Source organism: Chrysochloris asiatica, unplaced genomic scaffold (assembly GCF_000296735.1).
Source record: "Chrysochloris asiatica unplaced genomic scaffold, ChrAsi1.0 scaffold00012, whole genome shotgun sequence".
Lineage (NCBI taxonomy): Eukaryota > Metazoa > Chordata > Mammalia > Afrosoricida > Chrysochloridae > Chrysochloris > Chrysochloris asiatica.
Genome location: NW_006408530.1, coordinates 23246233 through 23256584, shown reverse-complemented (window position 1 = coordinate 23256584; position 10352 = coordinate 23246233). Strand labels below are relative to the sequence as shown.

General features: G+C 36.1%; 1 protein-coding gene across 1 annotated transcript in view; it reads right to left on the bottom strand.

The window, feature by feature from the left end:
- Positions 1–10352, bottom strand: part of LRP1B (low density lipoprotein receptor-related protein 1B) — a 2342762-nt gene that overhangs the window by 1433321 nt on the left and 899089 nt on the right. The gene's annotated exons all lie outside the window — the stretch shown is intronic.

Genomic DNA, 10352 nt, shown 5'->3' with positions numbered 1-10352 from the left:
AGATATTGTCTGATGATTTCCTCATTCTGTTGGGTCACCTCTTTTTGGAATGGGCACAATGCTTAATGGAATGTGTGATTTCAGTAAGTTAGAGATAAAATTAAAATATATTGTTGTTAAGTGCCTTGGAATCAATTCTGACTTAGAGTGATCCTGCATAGGGTTTCTGAGCCTATAAATCTTTGTTGTTGTTGTTAAATGCTGTCAAGTTGGTTCCAACTCATAGCAATCCTGTGTAGGGTTTCCAAGGAGTAGCTGGTGGGTTTGAACTACTGACCCAAAGTCCAGTACTGATTCTACAGCACCACATCAGGATGGGAGCAGAAATCCTCATCTTTCCCCTTTGAAGCAGTTGGTTGGGATTGGGCTCCAACTGCTGACCTTGTGGTTAGCAGTCTAGTGCTTATCCTACTGAGCAACAACACTCCAACTAAACTAAAGTGAATATTTATAGAGTAGGTTTGGGAGCAAAGAAGAAATGTGAGATATTTTTCATTATTTTGAGTTTCAGAACAACAGGAATTGAGAATGCAGTGGGAGTTGGCCCAATTTAAGTTTCCAGTAAAGGTTGTACACATAAACCTCTCCAAGTTTACCTGCTATATTTCCAGTTTAATCACAATATAAAGAAAAACTGATGGAGATGGCAATTAGATGTAATGTCATGCCTGAAGGTCTACAAGGAAAAAAATGGAAAGAGGTGGCATCATGGAAAAATTTAATTAAGAAGAATTTGAGTCGTAGATAAAAAAGCAAATAGGATTGTACAGGTGTGGGATAATCTTTGAACTGTTGATTTCATGCAAAATCCGTGCAGTCATGGAAAAAAAAAACTGTCGAATGCTCATGTGGTCTTGCCTGTTTTCATCAAACACTCCTGGAAAGGGATACTGAGTAGGAGCTCCCGAAAAAGAAGAAAAATGGCTAAGAGCTCAATTTCTTGAAGTGCTTAGTAAATTGTTTACATATGGGCTCTGACCTAACTTCCACCCTAGAAGATTAGACCCATTCACAGGAAGTAGTAGAGCAAAATAGAAACTCAAAATAGGAAAATATTTAGCTATGTAGATATATATAGACACAGTTGTTCTGATGTAACACATGGTGTCACCATGAATAAGAATTGATTCAAAGGCACAAGACAACACAATAAATAAAGAGATAGAATTATGTATACTTTTATTATGACACCTAATTAAATCTGTAGTTACAGAAAAAAAATCCATATAGGTAAAAATTTGGAAAAATTAATACAGACTTAGAAGCATGGTACCATGGACATTGCAGTGCATAAGTCACCCATTGACAATACAGAGAGATCAGCAAATCTCATCCTTGGCATTTTCCCTCCTACATGGATGCAGATGAATAGAGAGGCCTGAGACTGCTGCTATGTGCAGGACCTACATTCACAATTTGCGATCTATCAAGATGTGAATTGTTGTTGTTAAGTGCCTTCAAGTCGGTTCTGACTCATAGTTAAACCCTGCTGGTCAGCTTGAACTGTGACTTTACGTTTCAAACCGATCTTTCAATCCAGCACATTAATCCAAAATGTCAAAAAATTAAAGGCTGTCATAAATTGCTGAAAAGCATACTGTTGTTAAGTGCCATACAGTCAGTTTCTACTTATAGGACTCTGTATAGGGTTTATGAAGCTGTAAACCTTTGGGGGAAACAGAAACCTCATCTTTCCCCTGCGTGGCGGCTGGTGTGCTCGAAACACTAATCTTTAGGCTCCTCAGAAACTCTGTACAGGGTCACTATAAGTCAGACTGACTCATAACAACAACAAGCATTTTAACAACAACAACATGTAAACAAAAAGGGAAAATAATTATATTTTCAATACCTAACAGAGGACATTTCCTCTCTTCCAATTTAAATATATCATATCATGTAACTCTTGAATTTGGGTATTTACGTAACATCCCAAAGATGCTGTAGGATAAGCACTGGACTGCTAACCACAAGGTTGGCAGTTCAAACCCACCAGTCTGTCCACAGAAGAAAAATGAGTCTATCTGAACTTATAAAGATTTACAGCCTCTGAAACCCTGTACAGAGTCACTATGAGTCTGAACTGACTGGGGCAGTGGCTTTGGTTTTCTTGGTATATCAAGTCCCCAAAATACATATGCTTCTCCACATTTTCAACTCCATTATCAATACCATATCAAATTATGTTTTTTAACTTATTTTGTTTTCCTAATAACTACCTTGCATAAGATTAGCTGATTCTCTCCCTTGCAACATCTTTAAAACTATCTCACACTTATGGTGAAATGTTCTCTTGTTTCAAATCAAATGTGATGCTTTTAATTTAACAGGCAGCTGAGGATCACACTTTAGAACCAAAATTAAAGAGTAACTTCAGTCCTCAGTTACAACACTTATTAGACCTGGATAACACACTGATTAATAGTGAAACAATGTTTCTCGTAAAAATATAATTCAGCTGACAAAAGTAATTATAAAGGAATTTTGTTCTTCTTACCTATTGAAAGACTTTGGAATTAATCAAATATATTATGTTCAACATCAATTATTAAAATACTGTTTCTTGTCTATCTTCTTCATCATAACCATAGCTGCTCTGTGCTTTTAATTTACAACAGGCCGCATATACTGAATAGGAAAATTAATAACAGACATCTTATTTTGATTTTAAAGTTCTTTTTATCCATGAAACTAAATATTAACCATAAAAAGCCTGACCTAAACTGTAAAAACCTGCTCTATAGCATTTGGTTACGAATCGGGCTGCGAACCTTACGGTCAGCGGGTTGAAACTACCAGTCGCTCCGCGGGAGAAAGCTGAGGCTTTCTACTCCCGTAAAGATTTACACCCTCGGAAACCCTGTACAGGGTCGCTATGGGTCGGAACCGACTTGACGGCACTTAACAACAACAACAATAGCATTGTAAAATGTGTCTTATCCTGCTAGAAAATGGTATCTGTCAAGTCATTACTTCTCAATTTAAATCTCAAAAAGCATTAAGGTTGTAGATGGGTGGAGGGCCAATTTATTAGCATCCAGGGCAGAAGTAAACTAAAAACAGTGGATCTTAGCAAAGGGGGAATGCAGAGATCAATGATTCATGTTAAGATAGTCAATGGTTGGTCTATATTTCTTCCTCCTCTTCTATCAGAGTCCTCGTGAGGCACTATAGGATAAGTACTGGACCGGTTACTTTGTAACTATGGTTGCTTCTTTGTGCCTACATTTTCTCCTAATAAATATTAAGAGAATTTATATTCCTCCCGCTTCTTCTCTGGGAGTCCTGATATGGCACTGTAGAATAATCACTGGACCTCAAGGTCGGTGGTTCAATCTCACCAGCAATTTCTTTGAAACCCTATATAGGATCGCCAGGAGTCATAACCAAATTGATGACACTTGACAACAATAGGGTCTCTTTATAAACATCATTGTAGCTAGCTTCTCCAACCCTTTTACTGTTTCTGGAATCTAAATGGCTTCCCTACATGCATTTTCAATATTACTCACCAATACCATAATTCGAATGCCTCAATTCTTCTTGTTATCCTTTAGTCTTTTTCCAGCTTTTCCATGCACTTGAGGAAACTGAATAAAGCATGATTTATGACAGTTAAACCTCAGTCTTCAAAATAAGGTCTTTCTTTTTTAAAACTCTAAAGAGATCTTTCACAACTGATTTGCCCAGTGTAATACATCATCTGATTTCCTGACTGCTGCTACCATGGCTGTTGATTGTGGATTCAAGTAAAATGGAATTCTTGATAACATCAGTCTTCTCTCCTGTTATCAGTATGTTGATTATTGGTCCAGTTGTAAGGACTTTTGTTTTCTTTTTCTTTTTGCTTTATTTATAGACTCTCCAGACTAAAGACTCTAGTCTTTTGATCATCATTAAGTGCATTCAGTCTTCTTTGATTTCAACAAGCAAAGTGTGTCATCTATATATCACATCTCCATAAATATAGTGTAAGGATAAAACTATGACAGATACATTTCCTGATTCTAAACCACATAATATTCCTTTGTTCTGTTACAACTGCTTCTTTTTCTATGAACAGCGTCTATGAGCACAGTTCTATGAGCACAGTTAGGTGTTCTGGAACCCCCATTCTTTCTAATGCTATCTATAATTTGTTATGGTCCACAAAATTGAATGCCTTTGCATACTCAACTCTCTGGTAGCATAGTGGTTACAAATCGGGCTGCGAACCACAAAGTCAGCAGTTCGAAACTGCCAGCGGTTCCGCGGGAGAAAGATGAGGCTACCTGTTCCCGTAAAGATTTACAGCCTCAGAAACCCTGTTTAGGGTCGCTATGGGTCAGAACCGACTCGATGGCACTTAACAACAACAACAACAACAATTCTCTACTTTCAGCCAACATCCAAATGAAATTAACAATGATATGCCCCACCTTCTAGTCTTCTTCTAAATCCAGCTTGAATTTCTACCAGTTCTTTGCAGTTCCACTGCTATAATAATTTTTGAATGATCTTAAAAGGAGTCCTGGAGTGGCGCTGTGGTTAATGCGCCAGACTGCAAAGCCATTTGAACTGCACGGTCGGCAGTTCAAGCTCACCAGCTGCTCCTTGGAAACCCTATACAGGATAGCTATGGGTCGGAATCGACTTGACAACACCACCACCTATGTCCTGGAAGAAATATAGCCAGAGTATTCCTTACAAGTGAAGTTGGCAAGACATCTTCTCACTTACTTTCGATATGTTTTCAGGAGGGATCAGTCCCTGAAAATGGACATCTTGCTTGATAGAAGGTGAGTGAAAAAGAGGAAGACCCTCAATGAGATTAATTGAATTAGTGGGTGGAACAATGTCCTCAAGCATAACAATGATTATAAGGATGGTGAAGGACTGAGAAGCGCTTTGCTCTGTTGTACACAGGATAGCTATAACTCAAAAAAAAACAACAACTCAGAATCACCTAAGAACACCTGCTCAGAATAAACTTAACCCCAATATGTTTTTATTATTTTAACACTCTTGTCTTTATCAATACTTCATTATATAATAGATTTATCATTGTTGTTAAGTGTCCTAAAGTCAGTTCTGATTCATAGCAATGCTGTTTAGGGTTTCCAAGAAGTAGTAGGTGAATTTGAACCACCAGCCTTGTGGTTAGCAGTTCAGTGCTTATCCTTCAGTTCCACACTGTTGTTCTTGTTGTTATGTGCTGTGGAGGCAGTTCCTACTCATAGCAACCCTGTACAGCTTTCCAAGGCTATAAGTTTTTATGGGAGCAGAAAGCCACATTTTTCTCCCCTGTAGCAGCTGGTAGTTTCGAACTGCTGACCTTGCGGTTTGCAGCCCGACTCGTAACCACTATGCTACAGTGTCACACTAGGCCTCCATAAAATAGATTTAGACTATTAGAAATAAACATTTTTAGGAAAGTTTTAGTAGAAAGAGAGTGAAAAGATCTTCTTTGGTAGAGTGAGATATTGACCTTATCACTACAATTATGATGCTATTATAAGTATTGGAACTATTATTAATTATTTTTAAGTCAACAGGGGGAGAGGGATGTCTTCACATAGTCTACTTTTCAAAAGCATCAAAATGATTTCTATTTTAAATGTATTTAATATTTATAATAGCTCTACAAAGAACGATTATCATTTCTCAGATTTATCTATTTATTTATTAAGAGAAAAGAAGTACAAAGAATCAACAATGGTCATAGAGAAACTGGCAGATCTAGGGTTTAATACCAGGAAGATTGACTTCAGAGACAAGTTCTAAACCATTAACCAAGTCGTGTCCTCACAACATATATTATGTTACTATAAAAATTTCCTAAAATGATGCAGTTTCAAAAAGTTCATCGAAAAATTCCATCTCTTATAATTCCATTTTTCCATGAATTTGTTGGAACACTCTAGAGCATTTTTAGAAATGCTGTTTTTAGTTACTATTGAACTGGGTATTTCTATATTTGCTGTAAAAGAGAAACTCTGAAGCTGCTTTGAGCAAAGTAAAATGGTTGAACAAAGACCAGTACTATATTCAACAAAAACAAATTGAGACTTTTAACTATGTACACCTTTGAATCCTTTTCATGTCAGCAACTGTGAGTAATTTTGAAAATATTGTCTCTGTAATTTAACTGGAAGAATGTCAATAAACTATTTTTCAAGTTTTACAAATGCTTTTTCTACCAGACAACCTCAAGGAATTTTTCTTTAATGATGATGTTGTTGTTACATGACGTGGAGTTGTTTCTAACTCACAGTGACCCAGTATAGGGTTTCTGAGGAACAGCTTGTGAATTTGAATTGCTGACTGTGTGGTTAGCATTCCAGGATATAAAGGCAGACAACAATATCTCAGGAAAAAGACCTTGGTGCTACCCTTATCTGAGTTTCTAAACTCTTAGCAACTGTTTCTAAGGAGAAATGTCCTGGAACCAACATTTTCCAAGCCCCTACCGTATGTAGCCTTATGTAAGTCTAAGTATGTAACCTTCAATCAAGTGGTGCAACTTAGGTTCTTTGTTCCAGTTCCTTAAATAAGGAGTCCATTGATCCTCCATTTTATATTCATTTTTGTGGAACTGAGGTCACCCATTCGAATGATTCCTATACATTACTATGAGTCAGAATTGACTCCACGAACTTAATAACAACAAAATACTTCTAATGTTGTTGTTGTGAAGTGCCATCGAGTCGGTTCTGACCCATAGCGACCCTGGAGCACCTGGTAAGCTTGAACCACCGACCTTGTAGTTCAAACAGCTTTGCAGTCGGGCGCATTAACCTACAGCACTACACCAGGACTCCAATATTTCTAATAGGCCTTTTATTTTACGTTAAGCAAACTTAAGCGTTTTTTTTTTTTTTTTTTTCTGTTCAACATTTTCCAACTCTAATAACCTTCTTTTACTTCAAAGAATTATGTCTTTCAATGATGTAGAAGATAGACTAGAGTTAGAAATAGTAGGGGAGAATTTCAACAGTATAAGCAAGCTATTTTTTTTTTGGGGGGGTGGCTATGAAGTAACCTGTAAACACCATACCACTTGCATGGGTAATATTAGTATGGTATTTTCTGGTTACTTTATAGCCACAAAAGCACCACATATGGAGTTTGGATGGTATGTTATGAGTACTGGTATCGCACTGTAGGATAAGCACTGGACTACTAGCTGCAAGGTCGGCAATTCAAACCCATCAGCCACTCTTCAGAAATCCTTTACAGGGTTGCTATTAGTTATAACAGACTTGATGGCATTAAACAACAAGTATAATCCTATATTTCTGAAGTATAATCCAAGTAATTTCTGAAAAAACATCCAAGGAAGTATCAGAAGAGATTCTGCTAAAAATCTGGGGGGAAATAAATGTTGGGAAAACAAAAAAAAAAGTCTCAACGAGTATCTCAGGAAAATAGTCTATATCAGTAATCAATGTCAAAATCTTGAAATCAAGAGAATAAAAACACACAGTTTGTAAACAATCTTGTCATTCACAGATTTGATATTGGAGTCTATTTCAAATCATCATTACATTTATAGATAATTAACAGAATTTCAACCTATACAAAACTAAAACAGAATAATAACAACAATGGTTCCTAGGGTGCTTAGATAAAAAGGGAATATAGAAGGATGGCAAAATTAAAGTCATAATTATGGTCATGTAAAAAATACTTTTTTCAATGCAGCCCTTGGACATACAAGGAAAACCTTTCATTTTCATATCTTTTAAGGGCACATTTTAGTAGTCAAGTTAGATCTTTTAAATGTTCTTCTGTTTTCAAAAATGCAGTTATAACACACAGAGTCACAGCTTTTTAATCCTATAAAACTAGAAAAAAGTAAGAGAAATTTTAGCCACAACTATCCAAATTAATCTGGACTCCTGGTATGACACTCTCAGATAAGCATTGAACTTCGAACCACAAGGTTGGCAGTTCAAACCCACCAGCTGCTTCTTGGAAACCCTGTGCGGGGTAGCTATGAATTGGAACCAACTTAATGACACTTACCAACAATAACAAATCCAAACTAGTCTAGAGTAGGTCCAAAAGTATACGTTAAAGATAAAATCTGCTTAATCCCTAAATGATGTCACTTTGGTCCCAGCAAAATTTCTGATATTAAATAAAACGACACAAAACAGTAGAATATACTTGTATTTGAAACTGTTCTATGTCAAGCCAGCCGATTTTTATAAAAGACCAGAGCTTTTCCTTCTTTGATTTTTATGATTTATGATTGAAAAACTGTGCTAGAGAGACAGTTCAGACTCAAACAAAAAATTCCAAAGAACCTATTGTGATAAATGATACATGACAAAATTACATTTAAACAGTTACTAGGCCCAAAGGAATCCAGCAGAGACTAAGTGCAAACAATGTGGGGGTTTTCTACTAATTCCTTTGACAAAAATGACAAAATATGGTTCTTTCATATAATGACAAGGAGAAATAGGAAGCTTGAGAACATAAAATATGTTGCTGTTCAGAAAAGAGAGGGTATTCACATGTTACATTTCAGATTGGCAGTTTCATTTGTAAAGGGTATCTGGATCTTTGTTCATCAGAATGGATAAAAGGAACAGTGCTTGTGAGAGGGAAGAAAAAAATAGCTTCGCCTCCTCAGACAAGACTACCTAGATCCAGGGAAAGCAAATATATTTATAAAGAAACAAATCAGCAACAAACAAACCTATTCCACCATACTGATTCTGATTCATAGTGAGTGAATTAAGTAGAACTGCCCCCTAGGATTTCCAAGGCTGTAAATCTTTACAGAAGCAGACTGCCACAGCTTTCTCCTCTGCAACAGCTGGTGGGTTCCAACCATCAACATTTAGGTTAACAGACAAGTGCTTCAGCCACTGCACAGTGTTCTTTATATATTTCTAAATAGCATGATAAAATGGATGCTGTTACCACATTTGCACGATTTCATGTCTTTCTTACTACCCTCATCCAACAGCTTAAACAAATATGTTTGAATACAACTCCTTTTACTAATGTCTTTTGAAGCATCACTGCAGTCAGATTGAGTCAAGTAACCATCTGCTACAAATACAAATAGAGCTGCATTAAAGAATTATATTACACAGTCTTCTTCACAAAGTTCTTTCATGCAAGCTGTTCTTGTCAAAATCAGAACCATTGTGATGATGCATCTTAATATTCAATCAGACTTTAAGTAAAGAGTGACAAAAGTCCACATATGGATGACAGCTGTTTCTTCAGTAAATATTTTCTCATTTATTGAATGGAGGCTTATGGCAGTTTAGGATGTGTTCCATCAGACATTTCAGCCTGAACTGCCTGGGGACTACTAAAACAATACCATGAATAAAATTCTGGTTTTGAAATCCTTGCAAAAAAATGTACAATTCAAAAAACAGTGGCTCCTTCCAATAAAGTGATGTACTATATTACATATACTTGTCCCAAAATGACTGGAGATAAACAGAATTTATAGAATTGTGCACCTTTTTCACTTCCACTTGTGATAAAATAAAAACAGAACTTTTGAAGAGATTACTCAACCATGTTAACAAAGTTGTATATATTTTGGCAAACTGAAATATTAACAGTGATTAATGAGGTTATTAGCTTTATAAAAAGTCAAGTAAGGTAAGGCCTCTTTTTCATTAATGAAGTACCTTGCTAAAATGACGATGCTTCCTAATGAGGAGTTTCATGTCTTCATAATAACATAGTATTGAGAGATCAGTAGTTAAAGAAGTAAAAACCTTAGGTCTTAAATAACAAACATAATCTTAATGATTTACTAAGCAGCCTTGACCATTTACTGTATCCATTTTATACATCATAAAGTACTGTGTGGCATTATAGAATAAGCACCAAACTGCCAACTCAAATCCACCAGCTGTTCCTCAGAAACACTATACATGTTTGCTATGAGTCAGTACTGACTGGGCAGTAATTAACAACAACAATAACAAATGCTATGTAGGACAAATATCTATGTTAAATTAGGTAACATTTTAAGGCCATAAGGTATTCTGATAAATATCATGAAATCTCCTCTTCTTAATCTAAGACTCTTTCCTGGTGACCATAAAGCAATTTATGAAAATTTGAAAGAATTAAGTTTTAAGTTAGACTTGAAATATTGATGTGTTTAGGAATTAGTATTACCCAGCTTCTGCATAGTACACGACAGCTGTTTGTTTGTTTGTTTTTCCTGCAACAAAGTTGTTATAAGAACAACAATTATATATACATATATAATTGTTGTTAAGTTCCTTTGAATCAGTCCCCACTCACAGTTGCCTGAATAGGATTTCTAAGAAGCACCTTTGTGGACTGAGCCACCAACCTTTCAGTCTTGTGCTTATCCTACA